This window comes from Notamacropus eugenii, chromosome 5 (genome assembly GCF_028372415.1).
Source record: "Notamacropus eugenii isolate mMacEug1 chromosome 5, mMacEug1.pri_v2, whole genome shotgun sequence".
NCBI lineage: Eukaryota > Metazoa > Chordata > Mammalia > Diprotodontia > Macropodidae > Notamacropus > Notamacropus eugenii.
Genome location: NC_092876.1, coordinates 438663717 through 438682450, shown reverse-complemented (window position 1 = coordinate 438682450; position 18734 = coordinate 438663717). Strand labels below are relative to the sequence as shown.

The 18734-nt window shown below is 34.3% G+C and overlaps 1 protein-coding gene and 1 pseudogene across 3 annotated transcripts in view; one reads left to right on the top strand and one right to left on the bottom strand.

Moving 5' to 3' along the window:
• The window catches only part of CFAP47 (cilia and flagella associated protein 47), a 917896-nt gene that overhangs the window by 458316 nt on the left and 440846 nt on the right, over positions 1–18734 (bottom strand). The window lies entirely within an intron of this gene.
• LOC140507189 (S-adenosylmethionine decarboxylase proenzyme-like) lies at positions 3336–4262 on the top strand (annotated as a pseudogene).

Here is an 18734-nt window from a genome sequence, read left to right as displayed (position 1 = left end):
AGGCAGCTACAGTGTCCATGGAAGCAGCTTGGGTCCACTGTCCAAGTGGCTGACCCTAAAGCCTCTGGGAAAATTGAGCAGGGGATCTGAACCTCAGCCCTCAGTGGTGGCTCCTACCTACCTAAAGTCCCTGGGTGAACTGAGTAGCTGATCTAAACCTCAGTCCTGAACATGGTCCTGGAGGGAGGAAGAGCACTAGGACCCTCCACTCAACAAGGGATTCAGAAGTCAAGTAACTGGCTGGGAAAATGCCCAAAAAATGGGAAAAAAATAAGACCATAGAACATTACTTTCTTGGTGAACAGGTACCACCTTCCATCCTTTTGACTGAGGGAAAACAATACATACTGTCAGAGGAAGTCAAGACTTCTGCCTCCAGTACCTCCAAAATGAATATGAAATGGGCTCAGGTCATAGAAGAGCTTGAAAAGCACATCAACAACTTGCTAAAGGAGAATCAGAAGAATGCTGAGGAAAACAACACCTTTAAAAACAGGCGAACTCAGTTGGAAAAAGAGGTCCAAAAAGTCAATGAGAAGAAGAAGGCAAATAAGCAGAATTAGCCAAATGGAAAAGGAGATTTAAAAGTTCACTGAACAAAATAGTTCTTTACAAATGAGAGTGGAGTTCAGGGAAGCTAAGGACGATACGATAAACCAAGAACTCACAAAACAGAAACAAAAGATTGAAAAAAATAGAAGATAATGTGAAACATCTCATTGAAAAAACAACTGACAACTGACCAACTGTCTCTAGGAAAGACTATTTAAAAATTATGAGACTACCTGAAAGCCATGATCAAAAAAAAAAAAAAAAAACAGCCTAGACATTATCTTTCATGAAATTACCAAGAAAAATTGCCCTGATACTCTAGAACCAGAGGGCAAAATAAATATTGAAAGAATTCACCAATCACTTCCTGAAAGAGACCTGAAAAGAGAAACTCCTAGGAATATTGCGGCCAAATTTCAGAGTTCCCACATCAAGGAGAAAATATTGCAAGCAGCTAGAAAGAAACAATTTGAGTATTGTGGAAATACAATTAGGATAATACAGGATCTGGTAGCTTCCACATTAAGGGATCAAAGGGCTTGGAATAGGATATTCCAAAAGTCAAAAGAACTGGGATTAAAACCAAAAATCACCTACCCAGCAAAACTGAGTATAATACTTCAAGGGAAAAAATGGTCATTCAATGATATAGAGGACTTTCAAGCATTCATTATGAAAATATCAGAACTAAATAGAAAATTTGACTTTGAAACACAAGAATCAAGAGAAGTATGAAAAGGTAAATGGGAAAGAGTAATCATAAAGGACTTTCTAAAGCTGAACTGTTCACATTCTTACATGTAAAGATAATATTTGTAACTCTTGAGACTTTTCTCAGTATTTGGGTAGGTGGAGGGATTACACACACACACACACACACATACACACACACAGTACAGGTTGTGTTGAATCAGAAGAGATAATACTCATAAAAAAATAAAATTAAGTTAAGGGGTGAAAGAGGAAAATATTTGGATGAGAAAGGGAGAAATGAATTGGAAAGAGATAAGAAAAATCTTTTTCAATGGAGGAGAAAAGGGAGAAGGAGAGAGGAAAAGTGAAGCTTACTCTCTTCACATATGACTTAAGGAGGGAATAACATGCTCACTAAATTTGGTGTGAAAATCTATCTTACACTACAGGAAAGTAGGGGAGAAGGGGACAAATGGGGTGAGGGGGATAATAGAAGGGAGGGCAAATGGGAGAAGAGAGTAACTAGAAGTAAACACTTTTGGGTAGGGACGAGGTCAAATGAGAGAATAGAAAAAAATGGGGGAGAGGGTAGGATGGAGGACAATATAGTTAGTCTTACATAATATGACTATTATGGAAGTCTTTTGCAAAATGACACATATATAGCCTGTAATGAACTGCTTGCCTTCTCAGTGGGGATGAGTGGAGAGGGAGAGAGAGAGAGAGAGAGGCTGGAATTCAAAGTATTAGAAACAAATGTTGAGAATTGTTCTTGCATGCAACTGGGAAATAAGAAATACAGGTAAAGGGGTATACAAATCTATCTTGAACTACAAGAAAAGAGAGAAGATGGGGACAAAGGAAGGGTGGGGTGTGATAGAAGGGAAGGTACATTGAGGGAAAAGATAATCAGAATGCAAGGTGTTATGGGGTGAGAAGAGGAGAGATGGGGAGAAAAATTGAAACTCAAAATTTTGCGGAAATGAATGTTGAAATCTAAAAATAAATAGATGGAACTATTAAAATAAAAAAAAAAAGAAAATTCCAAAAAAGGTCATGAAGAGATAGAAACAACTGAAGCTGACTAAATAACAACAATCATCGTGTACATTATTTTCCTGGTTCTGTTTGCTATACTTTTTGTTACTTCATATAAACTTTCTTACTTTTCTCTATTTTTTTATATTCATCATTTCTTATGGTATAGTAATGTTTCATTGCTGCCATATACCACAATTTGTTTCAAAATGCCCCAAATCAATGCATATTTTTCCAAGTTTTGGCTAACATAAAAGTGCTATGAATATTTTAGTGTGTATTAGGAAACTTTTTCTGTGCTTGCTATATCTCTATCCATATATACACACATTTGCATATATACAAGCATATATATGCATATATATATATGCATATATACAAGCATATATATGCATATATATATATATATATGTATGTAATGAGATCTATAGGTCAAAAAGTGTTGACCTTTTGCCCACATGTTAGCATATTTCCAAATTGTTTTACAGCATTATTGGACCATTGACAGGTTCACCAACAGTGTATTTGTTTGTCTGCTTGCCACAACCTAGGTATTCCCATGTTCTGTTATCTTTGCAAATTTTCTGGGAGTGAGGGAAAACCTCAGGGTTCTTTTGATTTTTTCTCTTATTAATAGATACTTGCTGCATTGCTTGTATAGCTATTAATAGTTCAAAATGCTGAGGTTTACATGGTATGGCCCCTAACAATAGCTGCCTCTCATGCTATGCTCTTCTCTGAAATGGGAACTACTGGAGTAAAAGATACTGAACAGCACCTGTCTCTATTTCCAACACAGCCTCATGTTCAACTTTCACATGAAAGGAGGGGGCGGGGTGAAGCCATGAAAACATTTATTAATTTTTAAGTTAATATAAAATTCTAACAGAAGCAAAACTAAAACACACGTGTGTGCAAAACAAAATAAATAACTCCTGAACTTTAAAGAAGTAGCGAGAACAATTGTCAGTGGCAGAGGCAGCATCAGTAGGAGAAGAGATTTGATTTAGTTGATTTTCCATGGTTGTTGGCTGTTCCTTTGTCTCACAGTGATGGAAGCTGCACATTTCTTCAAAAGGACTGAGAAGCTACTGGACTGGCTCCTCTGGAGCCAGAGGAGAGTAAAGGATCTTGGGATTTCCATATCATCCTAAGGTTTGAGTGGGACAAATTTTGGGGGAATGTACATTGTTTGATCATAAGAGTGATAAAAACTTATAAACAGAAAGTTTACTACCCTCTTCCTGCAAGCATTGAACCCCTTGTTGGAGCTTGTTAGGAAGTATCGGGGGTTTGACTCAATTCAAAACTTTTATTCTCATATGAATTTCATGAAGCCTTCCCACCAGAAGTATGCACAAAGGAATTTCCAGGGACAAGGAGAATTCCTTGATGAAATTTTCCCCAATGGAACAGCACATTGTATGAGGCATATGAATTCTGATTTCTGGGACTTGTACATTCTGAATTTTCCAAAGACTTGTGTAAATCAGCCAGATCAGACACTTAAAAGTTGGATGAGTGAGCCTGACCCAGCAGTTATGAAAAATTCAGCATGAAAGATGGTTTCCCTGCAAATGATGTCACCCTTGCAAATGTAATTCTTGACATGGTATCAGGTTCTGTCATTGATGCTACAATGTTCAATCATTGTGGGTATTTAATGAATGAAACAAAAGTGGAGGGTAATTACTGGACTATTCACCTCACTCCAGGACCAGAATTTTCTTATGTTACTTTTGAATATAACATAGGTTAGATCTCTTATACATGACCTAATCAAGAAAGTAGTGGACATTTTCAAGCCTAGAAAATTAGTGACTACCCTGTTTGTAAATCAGAGTTCTAAATGTCACAGGGTTTCTTCAACCCAAAAGACTGAAAAGTTTAAATGTCTTGATCACCAGATTATTCAGTTTAATGTTTAAAATTTCATTTTTACCAATTTTGCTAAGAATCAACAGCAACAGCAGAGTTGATTAAGAAAAATGAAGGAAAACCACAAAAAGAGAACACAAATAAAAGGTAGTAGCAACTTTTTACTTAATGGTACAGAGGTCATGCTTTCTATACCCTCTACCTTGCATTTGTGGAAATCCCTATAATCATTCTGAAATATATGCATTATTATATCAAGAAGTCAGATATCATGCATGACTGTTCTCTTCTGTGTATAGATATTCTATGCCACTCTTGCTGTGAACTTGAAGTGTGTGTAGAGAAAAACTTTTACTGTATGAGACTTTATAACACTTGTAAAAACAATTCAATTAGAATTATGCACAGTGCAATTTTTCTGCAAGTATCACCAAAAATTCCCCACAGACAAGGCTTTTATTCTCATTAGGTGTTGGCCTCAGCCTAAATCATCTGGGACTGTTGTGTTAAATTGCTGCCAGATATTTTTTCATGGGCAGTTAGCTCCCATTTCTAGACCACATTTTTCTCTATTAATTCTAATGAAACTTATTTCTGCTTAAACACAAATTTTTCTTTATACTTTAGGAGTTAAAATTTTTACCTTTTTCAGAAAATTAATGATTGCTACAGTTGCTTTTTTATTATATAAATTTTGAGTATTTGAACATTACTTTTGTTGCATATATCTTTAATTCTTTAAGGTTAGTGATTTTCCCATCTCCCTTTATAAAATGAGCAATATACTATCACACTGAGTTTGACATTAGCTTTTCACTTCAGGGAAAAGAAACCAACCTTAATTCAGATCTTAATTCAGGTCAAGGTAGGTTTGGTGGTCTCTTTCAAGTATGATTAGCAAAGGTAGGGGGTGGGGTACCAAGACTTTCTTCAGTATGTGTTGTTGAAAATTAAAGTACATTGGCAGAGTTATGAAGGCTCTAACTATGCCATTTCCATACTCCACAGTTGGTAAAACACCAAATATTATAACACAGACATCAAAATATTTTTTTTAAATCAACAAATGCAATAAAGAGATTTAGCATAAAGGATAAGGAATTTAGCAGACTAGATATGCTGATGAGCTTGGATCATTCTCCATAACCTTCTCCTTAGCAGCTATTTCAATCTAATTGTGGGCAAACAATATACTGTTAGCCTAATTCTGATGTTCCAAACAAAACATATATGCCTTTTTATCTCTTGACTGGAAGTCTTGTGATATTTTGGTGCATGAGACTATTATACTGTATTTGATCGTGCTGTGACTTCATCTACTGTTCCTCCTAATTAATGTGGTGATTCCTTTAACCATGATTTGATGGCATGAAGTGAATGACTGCACAATGAGAACTTTCTGGGTTATTGGGACAGACAATGAAATAAAATGCTATTCATAAAAACAAAGCATATCCAAAAATAGTCATTTAATGAATAACCAGTATAGTCAGGCTTTCAAGAGATAGTATTTTCAGCAAGTAACTATGGGATTTTAGTTGCTGTGAGACTAGCAAAATTAACTTAAATTTGAAATTTCTCGCTTGTCCTTGCAATTTTGTTTTGACTCTTTCTGGATCTTTTTTCCTAGTATATTTATAAATGAAACAGTTTCTTATTGTTTCTAAAACTTTAAAAATACTTCTTGGTTAGTAATCAAGAAGTTGGAACACTGTTTTGACTTTTATTTTAAGCACACTGTTTACTAAAGGCTTTGCAGAAGAAACAAGCTACCAACTTGGTCAATTTGATTCTGTAATCTGTAAATAATGTGGCACCTGATATGTTTTGGTGCTTGATATTTTTGAGGGCAAATAATTCAAGTGGATTTTGTTCTTGGACAGTTTCCCAAGGGATTTGATGATGATATCTGTTGGCTTGTGGTCCAGTTTTATATGTGTGTGTGTGTTTTTATACATATATATGTTTGTGTGTGTATGTATATATATATATATATATATATATAATCCCTTTCTAATTAGCTGAAAAATGTACAAATTTATATAAATATGAAAACATAAGTCTGATAGAAAGTGAAAGCTGTTGAATTAGCATTAATCTAAATTAATTTAATATGATCGGAGGACGGGAAGTTTTGGTGCTGTGATTTCTCTTTTCATGAAATTGAACTTAAATCAGTTAAACTGTATTTGTAAAATCTGTGCCACAAGATTTAATGCTTCAATACAAGTTTGACTGGTTAATAAAAATAGCTTAAAAGGCTGAAATAGTATCCAAATGAAGGAGTAGGAGGACATAGTGCAGCCTTCCCTCAACCGTCACACCACTGCCAATCACTGCTCATGCAGCAATCAAAATGAAAAAAAAAAAAACTACAAATAAACACTCTGCACCCAGAACCTAGGACCTGCATTGCACAAAGCAGAACTTACACTCATTCACCTACCCAAGACAGTAGCACAGAGAGGTCTCCCAGAGGGGACCCTCAGACTCAGGACCCACAGCTCTCAAGAAGTCAACTATTCTGGGTTTCCCAGGACATACTACAAAAAGAAAAGGAGGGGGAGAGAAAGAGAGAGCGACAGAGAGAGAGACAGAGAAACAGAAAGGAATGAAGGAAGGGGAGAAGGAGAGAAAAAGTGGGAAGGAAGATAAATGGATGGATACGTAAGTAAATGGATGAGAGAACAAACAAATGTACAACTAAATGAATAAATAAGCAAATGAGTAAATAAGTAAATGAAGAAATATATAAATGAATGAATAGGTAGGTGGATAGATGGATGAATAAACAAATAAATAATTAGGTATAAAACCTTGCTCAAGTGAAAATTGAAATGGACAAAATAGAGGATAATGAGATAGCATAGATTAAAATAAAGTTTAAAAACTGGAAAAAATAGAAGAAAATGTCAAAACAACTGATCCAAAAAACAGAGCAAGGAGAAATAACTTAACAATCCCCGACTACCTGAATGCTATTGTTTAAAAAAAAAGATCCTCTATATCTCAAGAGATCGTGAAAGAAAATCCCCAAGATTACTTAGAAACAAAACAGTAAAGGAAAAATAGAATCCATTAGTCCCTCAAAATGAATACTCCTAGGAACATTATCATCAAGATCCATGTGAGTACATGTATATATATATATGTGTGTGTATGTGTGTGTGTGTACATATATACACACATACATACATTTTTATGTTCCTATGTAGATACAGATATCTACATATCTACAACTTGCCAAAAAGTAAGAGTTGAGGTAGCAAAGAACTTCAGTCAGCATCACACAAGATTTAGCAGCTATCATTATAAAGGAGCAGAGAACATGGACTATAGTATTCTGAAAAGCAACAGATACAAAGCTACTACCAAGAATAACTTACCCAGAAAAACTGAGAATAATCTGACAAATGGGAAAGTGGATCATTAATAAGACAGAAACTTTTCAAATATTCTTGAGAAAAGAACATAAAGGAAGAGAAAAATTAAAATGGTAAATAAAAGTAAACAATCACAAAATACTTTATAAGTATAAAGAATTTGTGTTCTAATGGGAAAGGAGATGGATGATACAAGCATACTCTAAGAATTTCAGTGCTATCAGGAAGTCAAATAAGATGTGTCTATAAATTACTTTTGTTGTGTTTTGGTGGTTTTGAGGAAAGGAAATGGAGGAAGAAATGGATACAACAGGAAAGAAAATGAAACATGAAAGAAACTGGAGTTCTGCTGGAAACTGGTCAGATTCATGTGAATACAATTTGGAAATATATCTGAGAACCATCCTGCTTCATTTCAAAGTCCTGAGACTATCTAGCTGTCTGAACAGACAACAACCAATTACTATTCCTACAAGCAATCAGAATGTTGTTATTTTTTTTCCTTCTGACTCAAATGTGAATCTAATTTTAGAATAAATATTTCTCTTGGCATTAAAGACTTCAGATACTCTTCATCATCTATTCATTGATTACTTTCATTCTGAGAGGAATTGGGGCAGTTTACCTCATTAGACTCAATCATGGGATATAATTGTTTAATCAGAATTGAGATTTCACTTAGGAATCTGGGGAGGGGGAGAAAACTATCTTCTTTGCATAAATAGATTTAAAATGTAAAACAGAAAGAAAACTATTTGGGATAGAGGAAAAGGGATAGTGAACTCAACAGTAATTATTAGTTTCTTCAAAGCCACAGGGAGAATAAAAGCTATTTAGCAGTTAAGGATTCAAAACCCTTAGCAAAAATAAACAGTATGATGTTCTACATAATTCTTGTGTTATAATGCTTTCCATATTCCTCAAATACTCATCCCTTGCTGATTTCTGAGCATCAATCAGTTAAAGTCCATAAAGCACCAACTTCCTTAGTTCACAGCCCTTTTTTAATGGAGGGAAAATTCCCATAGCCCATCTAGTCCAGACACTCTGATATACCACTTAAAGGAAAGCAACTTTAGAATTAGGAGAAAAGCTAGCTTTTCTTGAAATGACAAATAATAAGGTGATGTCTTTTGGGGGAAAAAAATTAAGCAGTAAGCAGTTTTGTTAAGTGATGTGAGAAACAACTAAGGTAAGTAAGATATTATATTTTCAGTTAATCACATCAATACCCTAATGATTATAGATGTACTGCATCTACAAGGAGCCCCTAAAATACATATTCAATAGATATCTTGAGAATATGCTCAAGAAAGACTGAAGTTAAACATATAGAGGGAGAAAGAAAACTGTTCACATATACCTACCAAAGCAGCTACTATAGAGAGTAGGAAATACAGTGCCTGAAATTGTGGGGCTGTGAATTGGTAAAGCCATTCTGATAAACAATTTATAAGTCATTCTGATAAACAATTTATAACTATAATACAAGTTACTGAACTTTTTCCGTGAATCAGTAATATTGCCAATAGCCTCACACATAAAAATGATCAAAGGAAGAGGAAAGACTCAATTGTAAAAGAATATTTGTAACAGCCTTTTGTAGAAGCAAGGTGGAAGTGAAGGAAGTTAATTAGGGAATCACTGAACAAATTGTGGCACATCAATGTAAGAAAATATTATTATGCCAAAAGAAATATTGGAAGGTATAGTTTCAGAGAAGCCTGGGAAGATATGTATAAAGAGAGCAGTTCCAGGGGAAGAAAATCTATACAATATCCATATTGTAAAGACAAAACAAGTTTGAAAGACAAGTATATTGATTGACCACAGTTATGGGACATGGATAATGATGTTTTCTATTTACTTCCTAACAGCGAGGCAAAAGGAATTCTACAAGATGCAAAATGAGATATATTTTTGGACACAACCAATTTGGGAAATTTATTGCTTATTTAATTGTTAGAAGAATTTGGGGTGGGAGGAGCAGGGAGAATTGAAGATTAGTAGAATGAAGAGAAAGATTGTTAATTTAAAAAAAACTTAAAGTAGTAATTCACAAAAATCAACACCCAAGATGAGGTGATTTTATTTTCATCAATAAAATCCATGACCATGAATTTCTATAACAAATGTACAAAGTACTGAACTCGAAGACACTTGGAGAAAGAAACCCACAAACGGAATATGGCTCTAAAAATGTGTGCTTCACTGAAAAAGAACAGAATACAAAAACTGTAAGGGAAAATACAAGGTATATATTCAAAAAGCTATAATCATGCAAAATAAAGCAGTCTAGCATAGTGAATAGAGTGGTAGACTTGAGAATAGGAAGACAAGTTAAAATCTTGTCTCACACTAACTTCTAAATGACCCTGGGCAAATCACTTAATGTTTTCCAAACACAGTTATCTATAAAAATACTAGTATCACAAATCTTGTAAGGTCATTGCATTACACACATATATATGTATATACACATATGTATCTATACATATGTATACATATATGTGCATATTTACATACATACACATACAACATATTGTGTGGGTATATATGTACTGTGGGTGTATATGTGTATGCATGTGTGTATACATATATGTATACATATATGTATACACACACAAATATAAAATACAGAGAGAGAGTGCTCTGCAACCCTTAAAGGACTATATCAATATTATATAATGTGATTATTATGTAAGAAAATCTATGGGTGAAAAAAAGTTAGTAAAGATTAATAAGTAAACCACCTATGCAGAAGGAGAACTAAGAGGAGTTCAGGAAACAAACCACAACCTGGAATGGAGGCAAGCTATCATAGCAATGGGAGGCTTCAACAATTCATCTTTCTGCCAAATGTCTGCTGAGAGCCCAAGAGCTGAACACCTTGTATGATTTGCCTTCAAGTTAATTTTATTCTCTAAATGGAAGAGACAGGGACAAAGATAATTGCTATTTTGCACCTTATTCTGAAAAACAAGGACTTGGTGGCTAAAACAAAATTATAGGCACCTTGAGAAGTAGCCATTTTATCTTAGAATATGTTATAGAGTAGAGGAAATGCAAGAATAGTTTTATATGCAACATGAATTTTGAGAAGACAGATGTCAAAAGTTATGAGAAAGGATGAGAAATTTCTCTACCTTAAAATCTGTGGGGAAAGTTGGTCTAAAGAGAATAAGAAGCTTTCTAGATGCAATATTTTTTTAAGATACAAGAAGAAATTATTATACAAAAGCAAAAAAGTTATTTAGGTTATACAACAGTTCAGGAGAAAATATATATATATATCTACATATAGATTGCATTACTATATATATGATATCATAAATATGCTCTAAAATACCTTATATCATGATATAATAATAATATAATGTTCACATTATATAACATATATGACATGATATAATACAATATAAATATTATATTGTATGTCATGATATAATGTATAGGAATACAAAGTATTGGCCCTTCAGGGAAAAAATTTATTTCCTCAAAAGTGATGTTGTATGTAACACAAGTCCTCTCCTCTATAACACATTCTAAGATAACGTGACCACTTGTCAAGGGTCCCATTTAATGTATATATTATACATGCATATCATAACATAGTGTGTGTTATATGGCAAATGCATGACATACACATTATATAGTTTGTGTAATGTATATACTAGAAAGTGGAATTGTACAATATATACATTAAATGTATAGCATAATATAATTTATGTGCATCTATGTTTATATAGATATATACTCATGTTAAAAAGATGGGTCTTTTCCTTTCTTTTGCCAGATTACATTCTCTAAAATAAAAGAACTATGGGTTAGTGGATGGATATGAAAATAAGATAAGGAATAATATCTCTCACTGATGTGCTCTAATAATCACATCTCTGAGAGATTAGAATTAAAGTTAGGAAGACTTGAGTTCTAATGATAGCTCAGATATTTAATATCTGTGAATCTGAGCAAATCATGAAATTTTTCTGAACCTCAGCTTTCTCCTCTACAAAATGTCAGTGATAATTGCACATATCTCACAGCATTATTATAGGGATTAAAGGTAACATATGCAAACCACTTTGCAAATCTTAGAAGCTATGTAAACAGAAGTTATTGTCAGAGTTGTCAAATAATATCTGTTCATAAAACAATATTCTTATTACTGTATACAATGTTCTCTTAATTCTGCTCATTTCACTCTTCATTACTTAATGCTAGTCTATCCATGTTTTCCTAACCTCGTAGAGCTCCTCATGTCTTATATCACAGTGGTATTCCATCACGATCATATACCATCATTTGTTCAATCATTCCCCAATTGGGGGGCATCCCCATAATTTCCAGTTCTTGGTCATCACAAAAAGAGTTGCTATAAATATTTTAGAATAAGCAAGTTCTATTCCTGGCAGAGCTCAGCAGTGCACCCCAAGAAGTGAGGAGCACAGCCTGACATGACAGGGACAGGACCTGGAACAGACTTCAGGGAGCCACCAGCAGCAGTAATTCCCAGATTGCTCAACCCACAAATGCCAGACGGGTTCAAAGATCAGTGGCAGGGCTCAGTCTCTAAGGAGAGGGGAGCTCGGTCTGGACCCTGGCAGCAGACATTGAAAATGCAGCTTCCATTTTTGGAGGTCTCAACCTAGAGTCCCTGGGGGAAATTGAGCAGCTGGTCTCAACCTCAGCCCTGTCAAAGAACTCAAAAGTCAAGCAACTGCCTGGGAAAATGCCCCCAAAAAGGGAAAAAAATAAGGCAATAGATTACTTTCTTGGTGAGCAGGTATTCTCTTCCATCCTTTTGGATAAGGAGGAACAATTTAGGTCTCCAGAGGAAGACCTAAAAGTCAAGGCATGCAAGGCATGCAAAACCTCCAAAATAAATATGCAATAGGCTCAGGCCATAGAAGAGCTCAAAAAGGATTTTAAAAATCAAGTAAGGGAGGTAGAGGAAAAACTGGGAAGAGAAATGAGAGCACTGCAAGAAACCCATGAAAAGCAACTCAACATCTTGCTAAAGGAGACCCAAAAAATGCTGAAGAAATTAACACCTTAAAAAATAGGCTAACTCAAATGGCAAAAGAGGCCCAAAAAGTCAATGAAGAAAAGAATGCTTTAAAAAGCAGAATTAGCCAAATGGAAAAGGAGGTTCAAAAGCTCACTGAAGAAAATAAATCTTTAAAAATTAGAATGGAGCAGATGGAAGCTAATGACTTTATGAGAAACCAAGAAATTACAAAACAAAACCAAAAGAATGAAAAAATAGAAGACAATGTGAAATACATCATTGGAGAAAACAACTTGCCTGGAAAATAGATCCAGGAGAAACAATTTAAAAATCATGGGACTACCTGAAAGCCATGATCAAAAAAAAAAAAGAGCTTTGACATCATGTTTCATGAAATTATCAAAGAAAACTGCCCAAATATTCTAGAACCAGAGTGTAAAATAAATATTGAAAGAATCCACTGACCACTTCCTGAAAGAGATCCAAAAAGAAAAACTCGTAGGAATATTGTAGCCAAATTCCAGAGTTTTCAGGTCAAGGATAAAATATTGCAAGCAGCCAGAAAGAAATAATTTAAGTACTGTGGAAATACAATCAGGATAACACAGGATCTGGCAGCTTCTGCATTAGGGGATCAAAGGGCATGGAATATGATATTCCAGAAATCAAAGGAACTAGGACTAAAACCAAGCATCACCTACCCAGCAAAACTGAGTATAATACTTCAGGGGGAAAAATAGTCATTTGATGATATAGAGGACTTTCAAGCATTATTGATGGAAAAACCAGATGTGAAAAGAAAATTTGACTTTCAAACACAAGAATCAAGAGAAGCATGAAAAGATAAGCAGGAAAGAGAAATCATAAAGGACTTTCTATAGTTGAACCATTTACATTCCTACATGGAAAGATAATATTTGTAACTTTTGAGACATTTTTTTCAGTATTTGGCTAGTTGGAGGGATTACACACATACACACACACACACGTGTATATATATATGTATATACATGTGTATATATACAGACATATATACATATGTATATACATGTGTATATATACAGACATATACATAGTATACATATACAAAAAGTTCTATTCCTTTTTCCCTAATCATCTTGGGAAATAGAGCTAGGAGTGCTATTACTAGGTCAAAGGGTATAGGAAGTTCAATAACTCTGGGAATAATTCCAGATTGCTCTTCAAAATGGTTGTATCAGTTCACAGACACAGTGAATCAGTGTCCTAATTTTTCCACGTTCTTGCCAACATTTGACACTTTCCCCTTTTATCATTTTGGACTATCTTATAGGCATAAAAATGATATCTCAAGGTTGTTTTAATTTACATTCCTCTAATCAATAATAATTTAGAGCATTTTTTTCATGACAACAAACTGTTTCTATTTCTATCAAAATATTTCTATCCATATCTTTTGGGCATTTGTCAATAGGTGAATGATTTGTATTCTTAGAGATTTGACTACGTTCTTTATATATTTTAGAAAAGAGACTTTTATCTAAGAAACTGTGAAATAATTTTTCTAATTTTCTGCTTTCTTTCTGATCTTGGCTACATGTATAGTACATTTGTACTAAATTTGACTATTATAAGTACCCAAGTTAACTGCAAAGGGCCTATGGAGGAAAATGTTTCCTGCATCTGGAGACAGAATTGATAGAAATATGTATAGTATGGTTTTATGCACGCACACACACATACACACATATACATATATATATATATGTCTGATGGTATTCATATCTAGGGTGGTGGAGGAGAAGAAAAAAGGAGGAAAAAGAAAATTACATGATAACATATATTTTTTAAAAATAGCAAGTTGCATGTAATAAATTTCCAGTTTCATGGACAATCATCTTTTTTTCTATTCTATTATGTTATAGAAATGCTTCTTTTATTTCTCAAGTTTGGAATAAAATAAATAACATTTTTTTTCAAATTTTCAGAGTTTCCAAGATTGTGTCACCTCCACTAATGATTTTCTCAGGGAGGACTTTATCTGATCTAGGCCCTCAATTTACTCATCTGTAAAATGGTGATATTAATAGTTTAGGGAAAAATAGAAAAATGAAATTCCATAACTGGCATGACTATGCTTTAGAAAAAGTTTAAAATGGCAAACAAATATGAAATTTCATTCTTCTTAGATTCAAATCATTCTATTCTTTATAAAATCTAAAAATTGTAACAATATAAAAAAAGGTATATGATTAGTATATAGTTAGGGGGCATATCTCAGAAGAAAAATAAATGTTAGGGAAAACTGTCCCCTACAACTACTCCAAACTATCTACAGACTATTTAACCCTTAATTGAATACTGAAGATGGAAGAAAAAATAATGCCTTGTTATTGCTTTAGAAATCACATCTCTGAGAGAATCAGAGTTATTATATGAAGTGAACATTTAATTAAAACAATAAGTTTAGTGTGGAAGTAATAAACCAAGACGTGAAATTCAAATAACTAACAAATTTCAAAAATGCTTGAACACCACTTAGCAGAAATTGCGCCTTGTTAGACAAGAGATGTGTAAACAAGCCCTTTTAAAAATTCATGCAACTTTGGTTTTATTCTTAATAGATAAAAATAGCAATGCAATATGCTGGTTTGTTTTTTGATTATAGGATTCTGAGACAGAGTTTAGGCTTTCAGCTGTCCTTGTACAAGAATTGGAGTAAAAGAAGTTAAACATAAGGTTTATAGCTTATAAGGAGGTATTCTAAAATGGCACTATAAATGTCAAAAAGAAAAAATAATGCTGCTTTCTTCCTCTGCTACCATATTGCTAACCCAATTTCCTCTGCAAAATCCTAAGTCTTCTTTCCTTCTCCCTTTAAAGGGACCCTCCCTGATCCCTTTTCTATTATCCCTTGCCTTGTACTAAAAACCCTTTAAATGTAATGCTTGACTTTATGTTTTATATGCTGAAAAACAGTTCAATAGTATCCTGCAACAAGTTTATTTATTGAGATAAAAACCATCTCAATCAAAAAAAAAGGTCTTAGTCAAAATTTGTTCAGAAAGCTCTCATACCCAGAACTTTGATTCTGAGCAATGGAATGAGTACATTTACTAAATGTAAAATAATTTTGGAATTATGTCTATGAAGATTATTCAGGTATTACCTCTTTTAAATTAAGAAAAATTATAATGGTGCATATCTCTTCTTAAGATATCTGACACTCTTAGGACTGAAGTTGTATCTGTGCAAGGCAACCTTGGACACAGCTACTGCAGACACCAAGAAGATCCATGGAAAATGCAGGGTTTCGGCAGAGGACTCTTATCACTCCTCTCTTTAGCCCTAAGAAGTTTCTACCTGGCCTTCGCAATAGGCAGAGCGCTTGATGTTGACTAACAAACTTGCCATGATCCACTTTTTGAAATTGGAGGAGGAAGGGGGAAGAAAGGAACCTTTTAGCTAGAAGATGCAGAAGGTAGAGAAGGGGAAGGGGAGCCTTCATGGAATCACCAGCACTTTGACACAAAACTTGTGTGGAGACAGATCTTCTGTTGAGGCTGCAGATGGAACCTAGAGATTGTTTTTATTCTTTCCCCTTTTCCCTTCTTGGTTCTCCCCAGAGAAGATAGCCTCATCACTCTGAGTGTCATCCTTCCCATTCTCACTTTATCTCCATAAGGAAAGCATACTTTATTCACAAAAAATATTTATTTACATTTAAGTGTTTAAACATTTTTTTCTCTTCAATAGGCATATTTGAAAGAAAGAAAAGAACTATTAACCACTTGCACCACTAAGTGTTGGAATACTGCAAGTAACATGATTGGGACACCTGGGATGGAAAGAGAAAGGGAGAAAGAGACAGAGACAGAGACACAGAGATACAGAGACAGACCAACAAGCAGAGAGACTAAGAGAGGGGAGAGAGAATTTAAAGTGTGATATTTTTTCCTAAGCATGTCTGACTACAGGATTGAAGAAAAAGAGTTAATTGATACACCTGTGCAACTTCCAAGGGCAGAGAGAATACTTTTACTGGAATTTCTCAAAGTAAATTAATAAGAAGCAGTGTCTAGGGTTTAGTAAAACACCTGGGACGGCATTGAAATAGGTATCCACCATTTTTTTTCCTTTCTTTGCCAAGCTGCTTTAAAGGAAAGCTAATCTTCTAGAGTCGGAGGGACCAAGGGAGTGGCTGAAGAGAAAAACGTATCTCAAATGGAAAAATAATCCAGCCTAAAATGTGCCTGTCTGTCAACCAGCTCAGCATGTCTAAGTGAGACTTAGATTTAAGGGGGAATATGTCATCCATTAAAGTAGCTATATAATATACTTCTAATGCAATAACTAAGATTAATTTTAGTGATTTTCATTTCTTAAACTTTGAGTTCTGTCTCCATTTTCTGGGCAACAACATTATCGAATCCCAAAATCAAAGAACTGAAAGTGACCTTAGAATATGTTCAATACAAACTCTTCATTTAACATATAAGGAAAGTGAAACCTAGAGAAATTAGCCGACTTGCTCAAGGGGACACAGGCTCTGAAGTGGCAATATAGTTGTCATGACAGGAGCAAATTCTCTAAGTTCAAATTTAATTACACGTACATGACAGAAATTCCTGGCTTTCTAAATTCCAATGCAATGGCATTCTACATATTGAATTATCATATACAGAATGATGCTAACAACATAATACATTGGTCCTAAGCTATCATACTTATCTAAATATCTGAGTAGAATAGCCATAGAAGAAAAATATTTACTTTTGGACAAACATTAATAGTCCTCTTTGAAGTAAATTTCTATTAGTGTCAACTCTTTGGTAAATTTTCCACATTACATCACTGAAACAAGAAGTCCAACATTTGGTACACAAAAGCTACCTGTGCAAGTGAAAACGTGATGTGTATTTATACATAACAAAGTTTCAAACTACAGGTTACATTCTCAAATATTAACAGGGTATCATCTTGCCAGAAAATAGTTGTAGGCAATTAAGATAAGATAATTGTGAAAGAAGTGGAAAAAAGTAAATGGCACAAATTTCATCAAAAAAAAATTTATGATGAGTTCGTATGGTTTCTGAGATTCCATGCAAAGGTAAATAGGAAATGTGTACAAATCATGACCAGCTATCTAGTCATTCACAATGAGTCATTCTTAATCAAAACTATGAGTTGTGAAAAAGTAATGTGTTTATAGTGTTTTTCAATCCTTAAAGCACTCTGTAAATTCTTATTGTTGCTATTAGTATTATTATTACTGAGCAAGAGACTAAGGACCACAACAAAATGATATATATATTCATTGTCATGTAGGGAATACCAGGAGAAGTGTGACTTCCATTACAACTCTGAAAGGAATGGGCACACATAAATGAAATGTACCCCAAAGGAGAATGGGTCCTTGATACTTCAAAGACTGAAGTCTATAAGGATTAGCATCAAGAAGCAGAAATGGATCCCAGGAAGGAGACTACCCTAATTCCAGGAAGCAATGGCAATGATTTAGCAATTTCTACTGACCTTTTTCCATGGGAATTCACACTCACTGTCTTTTTAATAGATTTCGATCTTGGACTGAGTAACAAAAACTATACACATTTGAAATACATTGAGGTGTCTTTGGTATTTCTTGAAAATATTACCCATCGCTTATGTCAACAAAATAATGGACATTCTAGCCCTGGTTTGTCCAGACTCTTTCTGTGTTAATGGAGTATTAACTCTAATTGGAACAAATTCCAGTATATTTAGAGTTTTAACAGAATACACCATACAACAGGCTGTAACGTTTGCACATTTTAACTCTGTATACAGTCTATGCTGAAGCACACAGGAGGGTCAAATGACACAGTGACAGTGATCACCTATACAGTATCATTCCTCATTCTTCAACCAATGAGATGGATTCTAAGATATTTGACCTTGGATCTTTCTCTGTACCAGAGAAATAGAATAAGTAGATAAGATGAAGCTCTGTAAGAGGACAGATGTGCTCTAACTGTATGAGACGGATGTGGGATATATGCAGGCAGCAACCCAAGGCATCATGTTCATTGACTCAATCTTTCTGGGAAAGATCTAAAAAAAAAAAAAAAACCTTTAGTGGAATGGATGACCTCAGAACCTGCTGGTGAATGTTCATCACTAAACCTAATGGTCTCTATGCACCACTGATAATGGTGGCA